The sequence below is a fragment of the Rhipicephalus microplus genome, unplaced genomic scaffold (genome assembly GCF_043290135.1).
Source record: "Rhipicephalus microplus isolate Deutch F79 unplaced genomic scaffold, USDA_Rmic scaffold_311, whole genome shotgun sequence".
NCBI lineage: Eukaryota > Metazoa > Arthropoda > Arachnida > Ixodida > Ixodidae > Rhipicephalus > Rhipicephalus microplus.
In genome coordinates this window covers 102,640-108,390 of record NW_027464879.1, presented here as the reverse complement: position 1 = coordinate 108,390, position 5,751 = coordinate 102,640, and positions in this window count along the sequence as shown.

Below are 5,751 nucleotides of genomic sequence, written 5' to 3'. Positions count from 1 at the left end.
TCTATCTATCTATCTATCTATTTATCTATCTATCTATCTATCTATCTATCTATCTATCTATCTATCTATCTATCTATCTATCTATCTATCTATCTATCTATCTATCTATCTATCTATCTATCTATCTATCTATCTATCTATCTATCTATCTATCTATCTATCTAGCCGCCTACGACTTTTACCTCTCCTGGCCGTTTCAATAATGGTATCGATACCAAACTTGGTATGGCATAACATCACTGTAGGACGAGCATAAGTGACTATTCATAACATAAAGATCATATCTGTGTCATGAATGTCTTGATTTACAATTCCTGGTGTTGCTGCTCTTGCGCTGGTTTCCTTCACATTAAATGTTGCGAAACTGGTATAGTATGACATTACTGCATGACGAAATTAGCGACTTAAACATGAAAATCATGACATGCGTGTCATGTACCAAGATGACTACATGCCACACTCATGATGCGCTCCCGACTGTTTCACTAGCTTCGGATATACAAAATTTGGTATTATGGGACGTGTATGAGTTAGGAAGGTATGTGTCTGATGCAAACAATGATAATCATGAGATACGTGTCATGTAACAAATGGCAGATCCTTTGTACAGTGGGAATCGATGATATGTGAAGCAAGAATGAGAAATGTTGATATGTCACTTCAAAATCAGCACAATTTCACATAGTGGATGTAAATGATGCCGTACGTGACTTCCGTGTCATGATTATCATGTTTCGATGTTTCGTTTACCCTCGTTATCTATTCACGTCATGTGATAAAATTTAGTACACGTGGATCTAGCGAAACGACCACGAGCACGCTATGAGCGTGGTATGCTGTCATGTTCTTACATGACACGCGTGTCAGGATTATCATGTTTGTACGACTCATATATTTCGTCAACCATTGACGTCACATAACACCAAATTTGGTAAATGCTGAGCTGGCGAAACGGCCGTGAGCGCTTCATGAAGGGCCCAAGATACTCCAATGTAGCGATGACGTGCGCGCACGCTGGGCACAGCAACGCTACATTAGCAAAACGCGAGCACTCTATAGTCTGATGCCAGGCGCGACCAGCGTCCGTCGGCGCGGCCCGACGGTACCGGCGCGAAATGTGACATGCTGCATATCGCACCGATGCGTTACCGAGACAACAATGCGTCTCCATCTTTTCGAGACGGGGGGACGCCGGACGCGCTGAATCGCGCATGCGTCAAAGCAACGCAGCGCGGCACGCACCTGTGAGTATAATGCAGGACTGGCGCCTGGCGTGGTTGACATGTTGTCACGCCGGCGTGACGCGTCGAAATGAACGCCGGTGAGCATGCGCACCGCGTCACGTCGAAGTGTATTGGTGCCTTCACTGTGGCATGTAGTCATGTTCTCACATGACACGCATATCATGATTATCATGTTTGCACCACTCACATTACTTCGTCATCAGTTGGCACCAAGTAATATGAAATTTGGCATATATGAAGCTGGCGAAACGGCCGCGAGCGCATCATGAGTGTGGCATTAACTCATGTTGTTACATGACACGCATCTCATGCTTATCATGTTTGCCCCAGTATCACATCTTAGTCATCCATTCACGTACTGTAATACCAAATCTGGTTTGTGACGCTAGCGAAACGGCCGCGAGCGCAACATGAGCGTGGCATGTAATCATGTTGCTACATGACGCACATGTCATGATTTTCGTGGTAGGTTTGGTCGCTTGTATTCCCAATGCAATCATGTCATACCATACCAGTTTGCAACTTTCCATGTGAATGAAACCACCGCAAGAGCTGCAGGACCATGAAATGTAAATCATGACATTGATAACATACACCTTACGATTTTGATTTTTTGACTAGTGAAAAATGTTCTTCATACAGTCATGTTATGTCATACCAAGTTTGGTATAGATACTATTCTCGAAACGGCCACGAGAGCTAAAAGTCGTAGGCGGCTAGATAGATAGATAGATAGATAGATAGATAGATAGATAGATAGATAGATAGATAGATAGATACGCTCAAAATTGCCGAAGTTCGCCAAGAAGTGCTTCGCATTTAAAAACATGGCTACATGTCACGCTCATGATGCGCTCGCTGCCGTTCCGCTAGCTTGACGTATCCCAAATTTCATATTACGGGACGTGAATAGATGACGAATGTATGCGACTGATGCAAACATGATAATTGTGTGATTCCTGTCGTGTAAGAACATGACTACATGCCACACTTATGATGCGCTCTTGGTGGTTTCGCTAGCTTCACATTTGCCAAATTTGGTATTACATCACGTGAATGGATGACGAAGGTATGTGACTGGAGCGAACATGATAGTTATGAGAAATGTGTCATTTAAGAACATGACTACATGCCACACTAAAGGCGCCAATACGACGTGACTCGGCGCGCGTGCGCACCAGCGTTCATTTCGTCACGTCACGCCGGCGATGCCACGCCAGGCGCCGCCGTAGGCATGCGACGCGCTGCGTTGCTTTGACGCATGCGCGTTCGAGCGCACCCGGCGTCCGTCTGTCACAATAAGATATAGACGCAGTGGTGTCTAGGTAACGTCGTCGGCGGGAAATGCAGCATGTCGCATTTGGCGACAATTTCCGCCGGGCCGCGCCGGTCGTGCCTTGTGTTAGACTATAGACTGCTCACGTTCTGCTAGCGTAGCTACGCTGCATCCAGCGTGCGCGCTCGTCGACGATACGTCGGAGTATATATTGGTCTCTCCAACCTGATGCGTTCGCGGTCGTATTGATAGATTCACGAATACCAAATTTGGCATTACGCGACGTGACTGGACGACGAAGGTATGTGACTGGTGCAAACCTGATAATCATAAGATGCATGTCATGTAAGAAGACGACTACATGCTACGCTCATAGTGCAGTCGCGGTTGTTTCTCTAGATTCACATATACCCAATTTGGTGTATCCCGGCTGCGGCGGCTGCATTTCCGATGGAGGCGGAAATGTTGTAGGCCCGTGTACTCAGATTTGGGTGCACGTTAAAGAACCCCAGGTGGTCTAAATTTCCGGAGCCCTCCAATACGGCGTCTCTCATAATCATATGGTGGTTTTGGGACGTTAAACCCCACATATCAATCAAATCATCAATTTAGTGTTACGTGGCATCAATAGATGACGAAGGTTTGTGACTGGTGCAAACATGATAATCTTGAAATACGTGCCATGTAAGAACATGATATCATACAACGCCCATGAAGTGCTTGCCGCCGTTTTGCTAGCTTCACATATACTAAATTTACAATTGCGTAACGTGAATAGACGACGAAGGTAAATGACACGACCAAACAAGATAATCATGGCGTGCGTGTCATGTAAAACGAGACTACATGATACGCTCATAGCACGCTCGCGGCAATTTCGTTGGCTCCCCATATACCAAATGTGGTAAATGTGGTATCAGGTGACGTGAATAGATGACGAAGGTAAAGGACACCTCCAAACATGATAATCACGACATGGAAGTCATGTACGGCATAATATACCTCCACCTTCTAACTTTGTGCTAGTTTTAAAGTGACATATATGTCAACTTTCCTCACTAGTGCTTCGTATATCATCGATTCCCACTGTACGTAGGATCTGCCAATGTTTACCGCATATACTAAAGTTACACACGATTCATTGAACACTCTACCCGGCCGTGTGTTAGTGGTGCGGTGGTCGGCCGACCCTCTACCACATATCGTAGGGGTGCGATCGTAAACCAAACGACTTAGCCAATTTTCTCGCCAAACCTCTAAAACCCAGTAGGGAGCAGTGGAAGGCACACCTCGCTAACTCGGACCCAGCTCGCCCTCCTGGGTCAAGTCCAGCGGGTGACTAAGACCATTGGAGCCTTGGACATAGGGCCCCAACCATAGAAGCTCTTCAATTCCTCTTTCCTTTTCCCTTGAATAATGTTTTACTCTCTCGAAAAACTTTTTGTTTGTTTTAATAACTGCAGTCATTTACCTTGCGGCACTGCCAAAGCTACGAGAATACACAGGCAGTACCTTTGCGCAGCGCATCATATAGTTTCCGGCGTAATAATTTGATTATCAACAAGCTACAAAGGTTTAGGCGTGCTTCTTGCAAGATGCATTGCAGCGACCCCTGTGACGTTATCCACTTCACAAATGCTCCTGTATAATAACGAACGCACCCTGTACAAGTGGCTGTCTGAACCTCAAATAAATGGTGGGGTGGCGTTCTTGGAGAGCTTTTTGGGTGTTTTATCAAGTGCAGGGAGCAAGTATCGGTGAAGAACGCAAGCCGACACCTAAGAGACAACGAACAGACGATGCGACGTGGATGACGACGTCTTGAGAGGCTTTAGCGCTTTTTTTTTTGGCTAAGCGGCACTGAAACTTCCCCTGCGCTGCATGATACGTTTGAGATGTATAATCAAGCAGTGGTGTTCAGTATTCTAACAGGGCGTGGGTAAGCGCCATTAGCCCAATTTCGCATCCCATTCCGTGATGCTCTATTGCATTTACAGAAGGGGAAGTTTTTCACTGCATTTACAACTAGACGCGTGGCTGTACGAATAACGTCCTCTGCTTGGAAAGGCAGAGAATTTAACTTTGATACTTTACAAATGCATGCGTCCTGTGTAAATGCGGCCAAATACAACACGAAATATGACAGTCGTACTGCACAGTACAAGCGTACATTGCATCGGAAGTGAGAACATGATTATCATATTGACTTCATGGTTTAAAGCCTGTCACTCTTTACAAAAGGCCCACATGTTACTGCGCCTATATTCCCTTAAGGCCACGAAGTGGGTGCATGGCAAGTTCAAAATGATTTCATGCTCTAAGCATTTGAAGTACGCACTAAGGATCAGATATTCACTGTATTCATTAGTACACATTACAGAAGAAAGACGCGTGGTTGTGCGGTAGAACATCTGCTTGCCAGGCACACGACGCCGGTTGTATCTCCACTCAAACCCAACATTTTTTATTCATTTTATTTGCATCTTTCACAAACTTTCGGTCCAACAGAAAATGATAATTTTCCGCTCACAATCAACGATGCAAACACCGGAATTTCTAAGCAATGAGCTCTTTAGCGCTATCACGCTGAAAGTTATTCAATTGTAAGGCTACTCATCAGCGCAAAACTGATGCGAAAATCGATTTTCTAGCCTTAGCCAGCTTGCTGAGGTTCACATCGTTTCTTAGTAGTGGATGTGAATCTGCGCCTATATTGATGCCAGACGTCAGATTGGTGAACCGGTGCAAAGGAAACTAATGACGTATGATGAAACTTGATGCCAAAAATTTTACCCAGTGGTACAGCTGTGCCGGGATGCAGACACACATATATATTTCCATGAAGGCAAATGCTTTTACGTTTTATGTGAACGCACCCTTCCAACACTGAACTGCGAACCGGCAATCTGTCTTTCATTTCTGCATTCTTATCAAGGCGTTGGTCGTAAAGATACTACTAGCTGGCCCGTACATGTTGAAGCAATGCCGCCCTGTGGACGAGCTCTAAAGGCAAACAGTGCTCTAGAGTAAGTGATCCTTAGCATACTTTGAGTAGATGGCTTATTCGTGACATGGCAGCATCGGGTTTATCTACACTGACATCAACTTAGTGATAGCCGTAAAGTCTTTCTGCTCGCGCCTCAATTCCACCAAGAGGACCTATATTGCTCCAGATTGCAGCTTCCGGAGAGACAGAGTGGTCTCGCAAGACGCCTTTTATTGGGTCTCTGT